This window comes from Pleurodeles waltl, chromosome 2_2 (assembly GCF_031143425.1).
Source record: "Pleurodeles waltl isolate 20211129_DDA chromosome 2_2, aPleWal1.hap1.20221129, whole genome shotgun sequence".
Taxonomy (NCBI): domain Eukaryota; kingdom Metazoa; phylum Chordata; class Amphibia; order Caudata; family Salamandridae; genus Pleurodeles; species Pleurodeles waltl.
The window spans coordinates 1,032,609,075-1,032,628,649 of NC_090439.1; positions in this window are offsets into that span (position 1 = coordinate 1,032,609,075).

Sequence of the window (19,575 nt, forward strand, 5' to 3'; positions counted from 1 at the left end):
GAATAAAAAAAAAAGTAAACAACTTGTATTTTTATTTTGTTACCAATATGATAATACCTTCATCGCCTACATCCCAATTATTTGCAGGCAGAAAATTTGAAGTACTCCTGAGGCTGGGCTTACATCGCCCACCCGAAAAAAAAAGTAACATAATGGGGAGCCGCGGGCAATGGCCAATGTAGGTGAAGGGAGCCGCCGGTCGAAAAAGTTTGGGAACCACTGGCATAACAAACTCAACAACAGGGGCCATGAAGGTACTACTGGTTAGTGTGGGCTCACTATGGTCTTTGGTCAACAGGAAGTGCAATGAAACCTCCTGTTCCTATATCCCTTATTTAAGAATACTATTCATTAAAGCTTTCTAATTATTACATTAGGTTGTTAGGCCATGCACTACAAATTGCTGAAACCAAGAATTGTCCATTGGCAACTGTCGTACTCGATGCTGAGAAAGTATTCAATAAAGTTGCATGGCCCTTCTTGAAAGTCACAATGTAGTTCTTCAATTTAAAGGAAAGCAGTTAATAAAAATGTTTATGGCCCTTTATTCCAACCCAAGCGCCAAAATTCAGACTAGGTGTATTATCTGATTTGTTTTCACTCAAACAGGGCACCAGGCAGGGATGTCCTTTGCCTCCATCCCTATTCCTCTTAGCTTTTGAATCACTATTGATATATTTTACTTAACCTAACAATTCGATTGAACTAAATGGCAAATCTTTTGAAACAGGGCACATGCGGGCAACATACAAATAATAACAGAACATGCAGATATAGTCATTCCTGAAATTGTGACTAAGGTTAAGGAGTACTCCTTGGTGTTGGGATATACCCTCAACAAAGATAAATCAGAGATCTGTCCAATTAATATTATCTGCACAAAAGAAGTTTTAGGCTCCTCAAGTTTTGCGTGGCAACACATTCTCCTTAAATATTTAGAACTCAAGTTTAATGATGATCCTATCAAATCAATGCAACATAACCAGTCATTGGCCCATCAAAAAGTTGAGAAATATCTAGATGGCTGGTCACCAAAATTCCTGATATGGTGGGGAAAACTTGAATCCATAAAAATGGCTATTTCATACCTTAGACCGCCTTTCTAATAAATTCATTTGGAATGCTAAAAAACATGCATTTCCTTAAAAAACTCCACTTATCTAACAACTAGGTGGTGCTGACCTTGAAGGCTTCTGAAAACATTGATTTGCTTTCCTAGCTGCACAAGATGCAAAATGGACTGACAATACCCCTGGTTCTCCCTAAATCAAAATCTGACAGACAACCTATTACTACCATCTCTTTTATCATCTCCAAAGAATACCACATCCGTAACAGGTTGATTTTGAAACATGCTAGGAATCTTTTATTATATCTTGACCTTTGACTCTTGACTGAAAATGAGACACCCTCTTCAAGTCTAAATATGATTAAAAAAAGATATCAAGTGTGATCCCTCTATCTCTAAAGGAAGCTCATGGAAAATGAAGGGAATTTTTGTGGTGGATGACCTCGGCTCCAAACAACATTCCCTATCATTCTATGACATTAAACAAAAATACATTACTCTCTCTGACTTTTATGATTTTCTTAAATTAAAAGCTGCCATCTTCAAACACAGAGCATTCCCATTTAACAAACCTACGCTTCTGACCTTCCTGGCAATGTATAGGAGAGGTGGACACCTGACCTCCAAAATATATGCCAAGGACAGACCTCTAACCATGTCCTTATGTAACTCTATCCAACAGAAATGGTGTGCTGATATTGATTGAACAAAACTTTGGTCCTCCTCATTCACTAAGAAAATAACTCTGAAACTCGGCCAGACCAAACTTCACATACCTCACAGAACCTTCTGGACAACACTACAATTGACCAAACTAGGGTCCTGATTATGAGGCTGGCGGTTTTAAGACCACAAGTCTCGTGGTGTTGGTCAGGACCACTGCTGCTGTGGCGGTCCGACCACCACATTAAGATCCTGGTGGTCAGACCACAAGGGTACTGCCATCTCCGCTGATATCAGGGCTAAAGGTGGCAGAGGTTGGCATCACCCAGGGTGGCACTGTAGTCAGTCGTGAAAAGCCTGGCGGAGAACAGGTGCAATGAGCCACAGGGGGGCTCTTGCACTGCCCATGCACTTGGCATGGGCAGTGCAGGGGTATCCCTGCCACCACCCTCACAATGCTCACTGTCTGCTATGCAGACATTGAGCAATGCAAGACTTATGGAGCCCCTAGCAGTAGCAGCATTGCCACCAGCTCAATTACAAGCCGGTGGTAATGCTGCCGCCACTTTCCCACTTTGGTTTCCTCTGGTCAGCCCAGCAGGAAAGTCAAAATGAGCCCAGTGGGGAGGTAGCCAGCATGGTGGCAACCTTCCTGTCGGAAGTCTGGCGGATGGGTTTTCCTGTCTGCTGAACTCATAATTAGCCCCAGGTCTTATGGACCAATGTTGGTGTTGTGGCCCGGAAAATGCAGACCTTCAACACATTATGTGTGAATGTCCCTAATTTCACAAATTTCCATGGTACCAGTGATGACATATTTCATACTAAATTCGTAGAAATTTTCTTTTTCAGTTTGTGATCCTGTTAGTCCCTTATATACAACTGGACTACAAAAGGATGACTCATTCCTATTAGACTTAGGGCCTGATTACAACCTTGGTGGAGGGGATTACTCCGTCCCAAATGTGACAGAGATCCCATCTGCAGTGTTACAAGTTCCATAGAATATAATGGAACTTGTAATACGGTGGCCGGGATATCTGTCACATTTGGTACAGAGTAATCCCCTCCCCCAAGGCCGCAATCAGGCCTTTAATGTTTAGTCTTGCCCCCAAAACTATCATGTCTTCTGGGACAAGGGAACACCTCTAAAAATACATGATGGGATTGGCTAACATATAATAGGGGTGCTCACTCAATACTATCAACTTAATCTTGGCTAGTAAGGCTTTATGGAAAATTCTAGACCATTGTTTTGCAATGATTATTCCTCCCTGAAACCCTTTCCTGTTTTCTTGATATATTATTACAGTTAACTCTTCAGTAGCTTTGCTCATAATCTACTTTCTGATGCATTCTCCTATCATCTTGCTGTCAAAGCCTACTCAAAATTGACAACAATTGTAAATTTGTACACTGATACCGATGTCAACATATTCAGCCCTTGTATGTAGATTCAACTGCTTGTTTTGTATAAAATCTCAATGAAAACTTTAGAAATGATAGAAGTTCCAAAACAATTGAATAAGAAGAAACATGACGCAAAGGAAATCACTCACCTATTAATGAAAATATATCTTATATGTATTAATTTCTAGACACCAAAATGAACACAATGCACAAGAGGGTTCAGGAGATATGTTTTTGTTTCAGTAAATCACTCAAATTACAAATAAGATTTGGCAACAACTCGGGTTAGCAGTTACCCTGGAAACATTTGGAACATTTTAATAAAGTAGTTTTTGCGTAGTACAGCCTGATTTTACCAACTCTGTAAAGGGGCAAGTCACAGTGGCCAGTAAGGCTTAGCAGGATACTTACCTTGCAGACAAAGCAGTCTCCAGTTCAGTCCCAGGCTCTATAGGTGAATCACCATAGACATCAATGGAGTGGTCCTGATGCAAACAACACCGGATGCTAAAGATGCTAAGGATGCTAATCCAGTTGACAGAGGTCTCTCTGGGGCCTCTTCAAATATGATGAGGTGACTTGCGCCATAGCAGTCAATGTCCTTTGAAGTCCAGATGAAGTCCAGCCAAAAATCTGTTACCTCTGGTCTACTAGTCTCCTGTCACAGCAAAGCCAACAGTTCCCTTCAACAACACCTAGCGCCAATCTTAGGCAACCAAACTGCACTTTTATAACTCTTCCACTTTAAGCAGACTCAGTTGCAACTTTTGAATGGCAAGGTTCAGTCTCCCAGGCTGCGCTTCAGCAGTCAGCCTTGAACATATAGTTGTAGCTACCACTCGGACAACGCAGCTTGTTCAGCTTTTATGGCTCCAGAGCTGTAGCCGGAAATTGGCAAACTGAGTCTTAGACTTCTCATTTTCGGTCTGTGGCTCTCAATGACTTTTCTTCAAGCAAATCAAAGGTAAACCATTTTCCATTAAGACAGAGAGTACTGTTGAGACTCAATCTCAACCAATAACAACAACAAAAAAGTTTAATTACGTAAACATCAACAAAACTGTTTGACCAACGGAAATGTAATCAAATGAGATAGTATCTGCACAGAGCCCCAAGTGTGAGAAACCCAAACCAAACCAAGAAGGAAAAGTGAACAGTTTAGGTGATTGAAAATATATAAAAGACAGCCTGTGACATTACGTACAAATGTACATATATTTATATGTATAAACTGGTATATGTTGCCAGTGTATAGTTTTAAAATCAAAGTCTGTCTATTGTTAGTGTTGATGCTGTTTCGACCCAACATAAGATATAAGGTCTCATCACGATTATGTTAACCTAAGGGACTTTGGAAATGCTCAGAAATAGCTTATAGACTTGGTGAAATGATAGATGAAGGTTAAGAATGTTTGGTTGCAGAAAGGGGAACGGTCTGTGCGCAGACATGTCAAAATGCTGCAAATTGGGTCCCAAAAGGTGACCTGTAAAGGATACCTAGGATATGTAAATTAATAGCGGCCAATGTAGTAGAAAGTGCTATCTAGGCTAGTGGATCAAAGGTGAGGGCTGCTTACCCCAAAAATGGAAAGGCACTGAATGTACTGACATCAATAAAGTTTTACTCACCAGCTAATGCCTAAATGGGGGCAAAAAAGGAAGAGTCAGATAGCTGTAAGGATTAAAAATGAACCTTCTCATACACACTCAAAAAGAGGCATTTACCCGTGAAAGCTGACAGGGACCCCAAACATGAGCTAATAGTAAGCACAACGTGCAGCAGAATGATGGACTCCCATGCGGAGACTTGCCTCTTCTTCAGGTGAAGAAGAAACTGCCCCCTCATCTTCTTCTAAATAGATGCTTGCACCAGCTCGTGCAGTGTCCTTGTGGAGGAGGTGTGACCATGTTCGTGGGTGTAGGGAGGGCGAGCCAGCGCCAGGGAGGCCATACCAGCAACCATGTTGAAATATTTTGTGCCATTAAGGAGAGTACGCATGAAGCTGGGAAGTGGGGGAGCTTGTAATAACAATCCTGCATAAAGGAAACTTACAACAATACCTTCTAAGGGGGGGTGAACATTACAGTAATAACACCCACCACAACTTATTTCCATTAGTCCCCCAAGTTAACAGAGTGCTGAAGAGACCCTCATATCCTCCTTAGGGTCTAAATGTAATCAACACCAACTATAGACAGACCTTCATTTTAAACCTATACACTGGCAACATATACCAGCATATACCAGTGTGTGTGTGTGTGTATATATATATATATATATATATATATATATATATATATTGCATAGGCTGTCTTTGTGAAAACCATTATATACTTTTTATCACCTAAACTGTACACTTCTTGGTTTTTGTTGGAAATGGCCCTCTTCACAGGGTCACCCCCAAACCTTTTGCCTTCCCCCTACTTTTTGATGGATTTTTGTTTGTTGGCCTTATGACTCTGTGCTGTTTACTACTGCTAACTAGTGCTAAATGATGTGTGTGTGCTCTCTCCTTAGAACATGAGTTGATTGGCATATACCTAATTGGCATATTTAATTTACATGTAAGTCCCTTGTAGAGGGTAATACCATATACCATATACCCAGGGCATGTAACTGACAGTTAGGACTTTGTGAATTCCTCCCAGACAGTGACACAATAGTGGGATTAGCAGGGCCTGATTAGGACAGTAACTGACTTGATGGGCTGGCGGGGAGCTAGGCACAGCACCACTTACACCTGAATAGGCTGGGCTCTGCCACTGCACAATTGACTTAACAACCCTATATTATCAGTGCAGCCAGCTCGGAGCCAGGGCAGGGAAGGCATGAAACTTCTGGAACTTTAAAGAAGCCTTCTGGAAACTTCTCCCAACTTCTAGGACAGGGCACCAGGGTATAAAATTAAGGCTCTCAGACCCACTTTTCAGTTCACTACTCGACCTGCGGATGGACTGTCAGAGGACAGTCTGCTGCTGTGACCTGTTGTGCATTCTACCAGATTGCTGTTGTAGTTGGAAGGACTGCTTTGCTGCCTGAAACCTGCCTTGAACCTTCAGAGGCAGTCCTGCTGTAGAGCCTTCTATCTTTACCTGCACCCAGGACTTCAGAAGTGACTCCAAGAGCTGTTCAGAGCCATAGGAACATAACAGGCTCCCACCATCTTGAGCCTGCACCTGGACCCAGTCTGAGTGAATTTTGAGCACCCAGGATGTCTCCATCACCTCCTGAACCCTTGGTTGTAGTGCTAAAGGTGCCCAGGTGGCCATTTCCTAAAACTGAGGACTTGCTATTTTTAACTTTAAACATTAAAAATTCATAACTTCGGTTCAACTAATTGGATTTTAATGGTTGTGGTATCACATCATTTAATAGAATGCATTCTATGTTTCTAGATTGGTTTGGGATTGTTTATTGTGCTGTGTTTTCACTGTATGGTTATTTGTGTGCTGCATAAATACACATTTTCTCAAAGTTTAGCCTGACTACTTTTTGTGCCAAGCTTGCCAAGCTACCCAGGGTTAATCACAGGCTAATGTAGAGACTTTTTGTGGTTCACCCTGCAGGGGATTTTGGATGTTGCTTGACCAGGGCTCATACTCCAGTCAACCAACTACCCAATTTCTCACAGTTTGGTTCTGGTTTCTCACACTTTGGGCTCTGTGCAGTCTCATGACTGCCATGTTGGCAGTGGCAGTCGTACCACCAACAGGCTGGCGGAAAGGACCGCCAAATTATGACAATGGCCGTCTTCTCAACAGAATACAGACAATCCACCAGGGGCACCACCAGTGCAGTCAGGCCGCCACAGACAATGGCAGCCACCTTCAGGCTGGCGGAGAGCATGTTCCCGCTGGACAGAGTACGAGGCTCCACACCGCTAAGGTTTCTGCCGCGATAACACCACCATGGAAACCCTGGCGGAAGCCAACTGTATAAAAAGAGACAGTCACCTTCAGGAACACATACCCGTCTTGAGCTGGAATGGAACCTGAGCTACACATCTTCCCGCTGCTCCTGCTCGCACAACAACTTTAGAACCAGCGATGACGACAGCAACTGTAAGTACACACACTTACCTGACACCATTTCACAATGTCAATCTATATACCTGCACACAACAAACACATCCTGAAAGGGTGGTGATGGTGACACACAAGCACATAACCTCACACTGACACACACACACACACACATAGATTGTACACACACTACAGCCAAACCACACACACCAACACCCATATAGAAAGCACCAGCACAGTCTAACACTACAACACACAACACAAGCAAATGAGACATCATCAAACCACATCTCAAAATCACTGTCACACATCCACAATACACATCTCCACTTGACAAATCATACATAGAGCACCACCTAACAACACCAGAGAACCAACACACACAATCAAACATCCATACAACAAGCCAAATGTCAAATCCCGTCATATCCCGCTGACACATATCACAAAGGATTGGGCATAATAATCAACACTCACACACACAGAACAACTACACAAGGGCACACAACACTCGAAATAACACATGTCAACACAACACAATCACTGCACACAATATCAACATTAATCCATGTCCCTAACTCATACTAGTCCATCACACAATACGCAGCCATCACAGCAGGACAAATGCAATGCACGCACCCACACATGCTGGCCACACACACACACACACAAGAAATATACTAACACACAAACTAAATCAGGCGAGACCAGAACAGCCATAAGGAATGAAAGGCAGGACAAAAATGTAAGCTTGGAACCAACAACTGGTTGAACCAGATGTATGGCAATAAATATAAAAATAAATACATAATTATGTACAAGATCAGTAGGCCATTGGCCAGTCCAATATAATATGTGCATCATGCACAGATGCCACATTCCAGTGCCCCTACTTAACTCCTGACAGGCGTATAACCTCCACAGGAAGAGGCATCAAGGAGGCAGGCAGGCACCTCAGTGGATGGGAGCAAAGGGGGGGGAGTTGTTTCGGTTTGGGAGATGGATACTTTGGCTTGGGGGGAGGTGTAGGTTGAGGCTTAGGGGAGGGCTGGGAACTCTTGTGAGGGATCGACTTCTTGGTGGGGGAGGGGTATGGGTACCTGCGGGGGCCAGGGGAGGATTTGGAGGTGGAAGAGCTGGACACGGGGAGGGGCACAGATCTTCAGAGGGGTCACACAGGGTGGGAGAGGAGTAGGGAAAAGGTTCAACTCCTAGAGAAAAAAATGTCTTTCACACAGGGGGATGGTTATGGCTAAAGGGCATGGGAGTGGTTGTGAGTTGTCTTGGGGGATGTCTTGGGTGCATGTGTGTATGAGATATGCTTGTGTGTGCTGGGTGTCTGTTGGATGGTTATGTGTTTTGGGAGGAGGGGGTGTGGAGGTGCTTGGAGATGCCGTGGTGGATGGGTAGCTGTCTGTTGGGATGGTGACTGCAGGTATGGTGGATGTGCTGCATGTAGTCATGTCTATGGTGACTGCGGATGTAGTGACTGGGGTGGATGTCTGAGGGTCTGCTATTGTGGAGATTGGGTAGGATTGGAGTTGTGGCTATATCTGTGAATGTGGGTGTGGTGTCTACCGGTGTGTCCAGGTGTAGTGTCTGTTAAGGGGGGGCTTTTGGGGGAGTCAGTGCAGGTAGTGTGTGTTGCTGTGTCTGCAGGTGGGTGTTGTCTGCGTGCATGCCGGTGGTGGGTCTTGTGATGCTTGTGTTTGTCAGCGGTAGCCTTGGTTGTTGAGGTGGATGCATGTTTGTCTGTCTGTGTGCTATGACTGGAACGGGGAAGAGGGATTTCGGTTTGGAAAGAGGGAGGTGACTGGCTGCTGTCAGTGTGGAGACCAGAGCCTGAAAGGATCTCTGTAGGCCAGCCAGTGCACCGTGAACGCCCTCCAGGAATGGTCAACTGACCCACAGAGATAGACCTCTGGAGGTAAATAGCCACCTCACTGAGGGCAGAAGGGCTGGCAGGGGCAGATGTGCCTGCGGTGAAGAAGATGGCCACCCTCCTGGGTGAGCGGGCATGGACTACTTAGTGGAGAGCTACAGGGAGGGCGGTAGTAGTAAAGGAGGTGGCAGACAAAGATGATGCTGGTTGATCCCAAAAGGGTCCACTACCACCAGGGAGTATCCAGTGGAGGAGGATTCTGAGGATGATGAAGTGGAAGATCCAGTCTCCCTTGTGGAACTCCCCTCGCCACTGGGTCTCTCGCTGTCAGTGGTATTAGCACTTTGGGTCCCGAAGCCAGCAGCATCCCCATTCGCCTGTACCCTGTCTTCTTCTCCTGCCGATGCTGATGCACACAAGTAGAGATAGAGGGAGGGACAGATAGAGAGGGAGAAAAAAGGTCATCACATTCTTCACATACACACATTAGAGCAAGGACAACTGTAGTAATACATCTCCTGGCTAGGCTATGTCATCTAGTAACCAACATAACCTCCATCATGCCTCAACATGTTACTCCTATCCACCCCACCATGGTTACCCTCATAATCCAAATGTGATAGCACGACTGGAGCATGCTAAGAATTCACATGAAAACACATGTCAGCATGTTCATCATGCCCTGGCTGAAGCTGAAATTAATTCCTAATCTGGATCATAACTGCCCATACTCCTCTAATCTGTAGTTAAAACAGTTTCCTAATCACAATCTAACATGCATTTATTGAATCTACACCTGATCAGTCCATGCCCATTAAGTAATGTCCCATGATAGTAAATAAACTCAATTCACAGACTACACAGCACCTGCCAATCAAATCACATGCCTCACTGAACCAACCATACATATATACCATAATGGAAAGTATCACTGATATAGCCACAACATGAGGCACCACCAGACAGGTGACATTTGATGTGTAAAATACATGTCTGGAGCACAGCCATATGACCCCATGTACCAAATTCCAGTGGAACCTCTGCATGCACTGTACACAGGTATACCACACCACTTCATACATGCATGTGCAGCTACAGTGGGCTACACAGCAAACATGAGATAGGTGCAGTGTAAGGACACCTAAACACTAGCAAGCCATGAAAAAATCATAGGGCACCTAACATATCACCTGACATGCTGTCATAGTTCCACCCCATGTCTACATGATTGAAGTAGCACCACTCACATCTTTCCTGGCATGTGATTAGCTGTACTCAAGTGCACCCAACACACATACATATCCCACTGAAGAGATATGAACACATGATGTACACATGGAATTACATGACTGCCGTTGCACTGACAGCATATCCCACAGCAACACCTGTCCTAGGAATTGTAGTACAGCTACACCATCATACAATGAAATTACAAGTCAATCTATGACAAATCCTGTCCAGGCTGTCCACATCATCTAGGCAGAGGGCTGAAATGATTGACCCACTCTATTACCTGTGACTCCAAGTAACCATTGAGACATAGTGTAGGCAGATAATAACAAGTGTCACTGTAATTGGTTTTATATTGGCACACATTGAATGGGCATTCCATATAGTGATAGGGTACCACTGCCTAGCCACTTATCACCTAGACAACAAAGCCTTATGACTAAATGTGATTTGCCCATATGGCAATGCCATGGACATGCATGTACAGGACAAAAAAACAAAATCAAACACCCGCTGTTGAATAGCCTTTCCTTACGACCTTCACATACCCCATAGTATGCAGAAGATAAGACAATGGGGATACATTTACTGACCCATATGTACTGTTATATCCTAGCCATATCTGTGCAGTGTTGGGGAGGCCTGCCTCACATGGAGTCAATACCTGTACCATGAGGACTGTAACATGGTACCTGTACAAATTATGTCAGGCACCCAGGGGCTAATACAGGTGATCAAGACAGATGGGAGTGCTCAAACACCTTAGAGCTACTGGATCATGAATGCTGAAGAATGGACCAGGACATACTCTATGGGTAGGATGAAAATGAAGCTTACAAACATTAAATGGCTGGGTGAACTCACACATGTGTCATTGTCATCTGAGCATCTCCATATGCAGTCATAGATATGTCTTGACACAGGTGAAATAAACGTACACATAGCAAACCATGAATGCCAGATCTACATCTAATAGTCAGGCAATGTGGGTACTCCGTATTCTCACTAATCTACATCCCTCTAGCACCTACTACACTGTCACAGCTGCTACAGTGTGACTGCAAACACCATAGAACCAGAGCCAAGTACAAGGATACAGTCAGTACTAATCTCCTTTTAGCTGCTCTGCCCTCAAACGCCCATCCACCTCAGGGTAGGCCACTGCCAAGATGCAGGCCATTAGGCGGGTCAGGGTCCGATGGACACCCCTCCCTCATTGGGAGGACATCCCCAGCTGGTCCTCAGCAATTTTCCAGTCCCAGAGTCTCAGGTCCTTCCACTACTTGCAACAATGAGTGCTCTGCTGGCTGTGGACCCCCAGGATCCGCATTTGATGGTGATAGCACACCATATCCCCTTTTCTGAGGAGCATTTACCTGCATGGATGACACAGACAAAAGGAGAAAGCCATGTATACATGCACCATGCCACTACACATCTGTCACTGCAACTAGGCACACATACCCATCCTCTCTGCTAAGATGCCTTCACAACATGGCATTTGCATGCATTTACACACTCACTAGTTCACATGCCCAAATAAATGTCACACACAACACCTATCTCACTTGACTGGGCCATTGTACTGACCTGTTATGTGATGAGTCTGTACCTGGTGATGCATAGATTCATGCTGGATGCCCCTGCTTTGTAGGTGGGTTACCATGGGCATGAGTTATGCTACCTGTATGTGTGCATTGTGTGCCACCATCCTGATAATACTCTCTGTCATTTTCTATTTGCAGAATGGAATGCTGACTATATTATGGTGTTGGACTGCACTGCAAACTCTCAGACAACTGTCCTGTGACATCTCTGTTGTAATATGTGTCATGCTGTTGGAGGCTCCGCCTGGTGACCAATACACTGGGTGTGTAGGTGCATCGGGTGTGTTGATGTGTGTCAGGTGTGGGGTATTCAAACTATCCAATGTGGTATTGTGTTCTGCCCAAAGTGAGTTTTGACCGTGACGGTTCACACCATCAATGGTTTTCCGCCATGGAAGAACCGCAGTGGTGATTTGTGGCTCGTAATCTGGTTGGTGGATTTTTGTCGGGCTGGTGGTGCTGGTGCTGGAACCGCCTCTTTCCTGCCCTGTCCTGCGCAGTGTCCTGCGGTCTCAGGTTTTTGGCTGTTTTTTGGTGGTCTTCACTCTGTGACTCTTAATACGGTGGCCGAATGACCACCAACATGGTGGTCTTTTGGCTGCCACCGCAGCAGCGGTCTTCCAAAAAGACCGCCAAAGTCGTAATGAGGCCTTACACTTGATACCCAGGTTCACATGGACAATTCAGGCCCCCATTGTTTATTTAGAGTCTCCGTTTAAGGTTTTTTGCATGTGTGGATATGTAAACATATGTATTGTCAACACCAGGGCAGTGCGTGCTCTGTTGGCGACTAGAATGCAAAAACCCAGCACTCTCAAAACAACGTAATTTATGCATTGTGCTGATATGTTGTTGTTTAACCTTTTGCATTGCAGAGTTTAATCCTGAGGACTTATTTTTAATGTGTTTACAAATACTGTTCATTTGCAATGTATTGCTGCAGGCTTTCAGATTGTGTTAGGGTGTGGTCCCTTTCCAGGGCCTTCCCAAGACTTTCCCTGCAGCATGCCAGGGTGTGGTTGTGGGCTGGGCCAAGACTCTATAAAAGGGAGCCAGCCCAGCTCCAAGTGCTCACTATTCAGAGGTCCCGGTGCAGAGCAGCAGCTACTTCCTGAGCTCCTGTCCCGGTGGCCTATTTAATCTTCCAGGCGTCTTCCCTTCATTCTTCATTGGTGATCCTTGTTCTGGGCGGTAAGACGGTGGTTGGGCTGACCTCCCGACGCCGTTATCGAGAACTTTCATATTCTTGGCGTAATTCTTTAATGATTAACAGATTACTTTGTGCGCTACCATTTCTTGACATTTACATGGTGGATTACGAATCGGTAAGACGCGCAATTCGTTTCATGTTGATTTAATCTTGTTATTCATTGCGCGCTACCATTTCTTGACATTTATATGGTGACTTACGAATCGGCAAGACGCACGATTCGTTTCATGATGATTTAACTTTGTTATTCATTGCGCGCTACCATTTCTTGACATTTACATGGTGGCTTAAGAATCGGCAAAAGGCGCGCGATTCGTTTCATGGTGCTTTAATCTTGTTATTCATTGCGCGCTGTTATTTCTTGGCATTTACATTGTGGCTTACGAATCGGCAAGACGCTTGATTCTCTCCTCAAGCTTAATTCATGTTGTTCATTGTATGGCACTATTCTAAGACATTTATTAGGTAGTATTCGAGTTGACAAGTTGTGTGATTTGTTTCCTGAATCCATATTGTGTTATTCATGGTACACAATCCTTTTATGGTGTTTACTATATATATGAAAATCTGCAATGTGCGCAATTCGTGTTGAAACATTTCAAGAGAACACAAAAGGCCAGAGTTTCTAGATGCAATATTGCATGGTCCTAATATGCATTCTCAAAAAAGGATTCATATGACTGGTTTAGAACTTATTCAGAATGTTTTCCTGATTCTCATGTAAAGGAAAGTACTTGAATTTGAAAGTTTCATTTAATCCATCTTGATTCCCTTACAGGTATCCGGCCATCTTGAAACTTAGTCATTTTAAACCTAGTTCTTAGGTTGTTCATGTTTTCAGAATGACTAGGCTTAGAGTCATAGTCTAGTATTGATTTCATGAGATGTAATTTTCATATTGTGTGTTTTAACCTTTTTCTTACTACAGGTCTCCTTCCCAGCTGTTCCCTTCCTAATCCCCTCTTCCCCGCTTGAACCCTCTTAGCCTCTGTGATTTATCTATCAGAGTCTTGGAGCTGTTCAGTGGTGGACGTGTTAGGAACGTGCGCAGACCACGAGGATCTGGTGACTCTGACAGAATAGTGAGCCCACGAATTATTATCCTCCTGTTTTGTGGATGTTCTCAGCATGGCCACGCTGGACGAGTTAGTCAAGGCTATCACCCAGCTCCAGGCAGAGGTGGTATCATCCAAAGAATTGACAACTAGCCTAGCTGAGAGAGTGAGTCAGTTACAAGATAAGGTAGAGAAGAAGGAACAAATTCCCACAGGTGTGTCATGGCCAGGTACTTCTTCTCAGACTTCTGGAAGTAATCCGACAAGCATTTCCCTCAATGTCCCTTCCGCAATTCCTTTAGCTCCCCCAGAACGTTTCTCAGGTGACCCTTTGAAAGGGCAATCTTTCCTGGTTCAAGTGGAACTCCACTTCACCTGCAGACCACACACTTTCCCAGATGCCCAGTCCAAAGTAGCTTTCTTGTTATTATATTTGTCTGGGGATGCAGCTACCTGGGCAGTTCCTCTTGTGCGTAAAGATAGTCCCTTGATGTACAACTGGAGAAATTTTGTTTGTGAGTTTGAGAGAGTTTTTGATCATAGAACTGTAACACAGTCAGCAGATCGTGAATTATTAGATTTATGCCTAGGGAATCAGGACCTAGTGTCGTATTTAGCCAACTTTAACCGGCTGGTTGCCGAGACATCCTGGCCTGAAGAAAAACAAGCGGTCTTGTTTTACAAGGGACTCAAAGAGGAACTAAAAGATATCTTAGCGCAAATCCACCCACAACCTACAGACTGTCAAGAATTAATAAACCTTGTCTTCAGGCTTGATCATCGTTAACAGAACGTAAAGGAATGCGCAAAAAGACTGAAAAATATTCATGGCGTGTTCATGATAACAGAGACTCAAGAACTCCGAAAGAAAGAACGCCGGAACCGATGGAAATTGGAACCATCAGAAGACCTTTGACCAAAGATGAAAAGAACCTACGCAGAAAAAATTTACAATGTCTTTATTGTGGGCGGAAGGGTCATTTTGCCAAAGATTGTCCAATCAAACCAAAGAGCAAGCAAGGTCCAGTTCAGAAGGTCGCAGCCAATGCACCAGTCGAGTTGGAAAACTAAAACACCCGAGATGCAGAGAAGGGTTGCTCTTGGGTGTCACTGTGGACCCTTCACAATCTAAACATATTAAACTGGAAATAAAAGTTCAGGTGAAGAAAAAGATCTATTTAAAAAAAGCTCTAGTCGATTCTGGGGCTACTGGGAACTTTGTTGACGCCCAATTGGTTTGTGCATGGGGGATCCCATGTATTGAAAAGAAGACCCCAGAAATCATCCAGGCAGTTGATGGAAAACTCTTGACTGGAGGTCCAGTAAGTCTTCAGACTATTCCCTTGTCGATGATTTGTGAAGATAAGAATCAAAGAAAGAAACACAAAGAGAAAATCATCCTTGACGTGATCCATGCACCCCAATATGGGATTGTCCTTGGCTTGCCATGGTTAACTCATCACAATCCAGAGATCAGTTGGGCAGAACGAAAAATCATGTTCTCATCTGCGCTATGTAAAGAACAATGTCTCCAAAAGATTTAAGTACCAAAAGTCTGCAACTCTTACATAGCTACTGCCGCGGAGAAAGAAATTCAGCTTACCAAACAGTATTCATCTTGCAAAGATGTATTTGATGAGAATGGAGCAGAGACCCTACCTCCTCATAGATCTTATGACTGTCAAATTGATCTAGCTCCAGGTGCGATACTTCCCAAATGTCGTGTGTATGCCCTGTCAGAACATGAAAATCAACATTTACGAAAATACCTAGATCAATTATTGGAGAATGGTTTCATTCGCCCCTCTAAGTCTCCTGCAGCTTTGCCTTTGTTTTTTGTTCCGAAAGCTAATGGAGAACTTCAAACATGTATCGACTATAGGGGATTGAACAAAGTCACCATCAAGAATAAATATCCTTTACCCATAATTCCGGTCTTATTGCAACAAGTAAAGAGAGCAAAAATCTACACGAAGCTTAACCTTTGAGGTGCTTATCATTTGGTCAGAATGAGAGAGGGTGACGGATGGAAAACAGCGTTTAAGACAAGATATGGCCTTTTTGAATACACCGTCATGCCTTTTGGTCTGTGTAATGCTCCAGCAGCATTTCAATTTTTCTTGAATGACGTTCTTAGAGAGTACATTGACATATTTGCCATAGTATACATCAATGACATTTTGATCTACCCAGACAATGAAAACGAACATTTCCAACATGTCAAGAAAATTCTTGCAGCCCTTCGAAAACACCATTTATATTGCAAACTAACCAAGTGTGAGTTTCATGTTACCACAGTTGAGTTTTTAGGGGTTACTCTTACCCCTCAAGGTATGGTGATGGCAGAAAAGAAAGTAAAAGCCGTATCTGATTGGCCCACCCCAAAGGCTGTTCGTGATGTACAATGTTTCCTGGGGTTTGCAAATTTTTACCGGAGGTTCATAAATAATTTCTCCCAGACAGTGGCTCCAATCACTAAGCTATTAAGAAAGAAAGAAAAGTTTGTATGGTCCCCAGAAGCTGACCAAGCCTTCTCTACTTTGAAGGAAGCTTTCTCCACTGCCCCAGTCTTGCCTCATCCTGATGCGAATCGACCTTTCATAGTGGAAGCTGATGCGTCAGATGTAGCAATAGAAGCCGTCTTATCACAACGAAATAAAGACACTGGTCAACTCCATCCTGTAGCTTATATGTCTCGGAAGTTGAACGAAGCCGAACAGAACTATGTCATTGCTGAAAAAGAGCTTCTGGCAATTCGTGACGCCTTTAAAGAATGGAGACATAGGGGGTCATTCTGACCCCGGCGGGCGGCGGGAGCCGCCCGCCTGGAGGGAACCGCCAGAAGACCGTACCGCGGTCAAAAGACCGCGGCGGTCATTCTGGGTTTCCCACTGGGCTGGCGGGCGACCGCCAAAAGGCCGCCCGCCAGCCCAGTAGGAAACAGCCCTCCATGCGGAGTGGAGGGTGTGTGACGGGTGCAGTGGCACCCGTCGCGTATTTCAGTGTCTGCAATGCAGACACTGAAATACAAGGTGGGGCCCTCTTACGGGGGCCCCACGACACCCCTCACCGCCATCCTATTCCTGGCGGGCAGAAACGCCAGGAACAGGATGGCGGTGAGGGGTTCTCCCAGACAGTGGCTCCAATCACTAAGCTATTAAGAAAGAAAGAAAAGTTTGTATGGTCCCCAGAAGCTGACCAAGCCTTCTCTACTTTGAAGGAAGCTTTCTCCACTGCCCCAGTCTTGCCTCATCCTGATGCGAATCGACCTTTCATAGTGGAAGCTGATGCGTCAGATGTAGCAATAGAAGCCGTCTTATCACAACGAAATAAAGACACTGGTCAACTCCATCCTGTAGCTTATATGTCTCGGAAGTTGAACGAAGCCGAACAGAACTATGTCATTGCTGAAAAAGAGCTTCTGGCAATTCGTGACGCCTTTAAAGAATGGAGACATAGGGGGTCATTCTGACCCCGGCGGGCGGCGGGAGCCGCCCGCCTGGAGGGAACCGCCAGAAGACCGTACCGCGGTCAAAAGACCGCGGCGGTCATTCTGGGTTTCCCACTGGGCTGGCGGGCGACCGCCAAAAGGCCGCCCGCCAGCCCAGTAGGAAACAGCCCTCCATGCGGAGTGGAGGGTGTGTGACGGGTGCAGTGGCACCCGTCGCGTATTTCAGTGTCTGCAATGCAGACACTGAAATACAAGGTGGGGCCCTCTTACGGGGGCCCCACGACACCCCTCACCGCCATCCTATTCCTGGCGGGCAGAAACGCCAGGAACAGGATGGTGGTGAGGGGGTCGTAATCCCCCATGGCGGCGCAGCAACCTGCGCCACCATGGGGGATTCCCAGGGCAGCGGAAAACCGGCGGGAGACCGCCGGTTTTCCTCTTCTGACCGCGGCCGAACCGCCGCGGTCAGAATGCCCAAGGGAGCACCGCCAGCCTGTTGGCGGTGCTCCCGCAGTCCCCGGCCCTGGCGGTATTTACCGCCAGGGTCGGAATGACCCCCATAATTTGTTGGGTGCCAAATACACTGTCATAGTATATACTGATCATCGTAATCTTTAATTCATGAGTTCCGCCACACTTTTGACCCTCCGCAATTACGCTGGATGCTGTTTTTTGCCGAATTTGATTTTGTAGTAACCTTCCGGCCTGGTAAAGATAATCACAAAGCTGACGCCTTGTCCCGCCAAGAGTCTACCACGTTGCCTGCATTTCAAGCCTCCAGAGCTATCATTGCTCCTGACAAGGTTCTATGTATCATAAAAACTGAAGATTTCTTTGAAGAAATTCGCAACTCTTTCACTGTTGAGAATTGGCAAACATGGGCCCAAGCAGACGCCAAAATGTCAATCAAGCAAGGACTACCCTTTCATGACTCTCGTTTGTTCGTACCCACTACCAAACTTCGCAAGATAGTGTTTCATTGGTTGCATGTTATACCTACGGCGGGTCACCCAGGTACTCCTAAAACTCTAGAACTGATCCAACGCTATTTTTTGTGGCCTACCCTAACAAAAGATGTAAAAGCAATGGTAAACAACTGCGAAGTCTGTGCTCGCACTAAAACAAGTAATTCAAAACCAAAAGGGTTGTTGCATCCACTTCCAACCCCAAGTCGTCCATGGGAACACATTTCTTTAGACTTTATTACCGGTCTGCCAGTGGTTCAACAGCATTCAGTAATTCTGGTGGTAGTAGATAGTCTCACAAAATATGGAAATTTCATTCCCTGTAAGAAATTGCCCACTTCTAGTGAATTGGCAACTATTTTACTGAACAGAGTGGTTCGTTATCATGGACTGCCAAAAGTTATCCTCTCCGATCGGGGGTCGCAATTTGCCCCCAATTTCTGGAAGACATGGTGTAAAACACTCCAAGTGACATCTACACTATCTACTAGTCACCATCCTCAAACAGATGGTCAAACGGAGACTAAATCAGACTTTGAAACAATACCTACGTGCTTACGCTGAAAAGGCACTTCATTCTTTGACATCTATGCTCTGGTTAGCTGAGTTAGCCTACAATAACTCATTCCACACTTCTACTGGCGTTACACCCTTTTTTGGTTTATTTGGCTATCATCCTGACACCTTGCCCATCACAATTCCTCAAGAAAGTTCTCTTACTCCAGCTGTGTCAGAAACCATTCAGCATTTGCATCAAACCCAGAAACTGATTCAACAGCATTTAGAAAAAGCCAAACAAAAATACAAAAGGCATTATGACAAGAAACATTGTGAGGGATCGCAATATCAACCAGGTGACAAAGTGTGGCTTTCCACAAAACATATAGACTTCAAGAAGAAGCACATGTTTAACCCTAAATTCATGGGTCCTTACACTGTCCTCCAGCAAATCAATCCAGTGACCTATAAACTAGAATTGCCCAGATCCTTACGGATTCATCCCTCTTGAA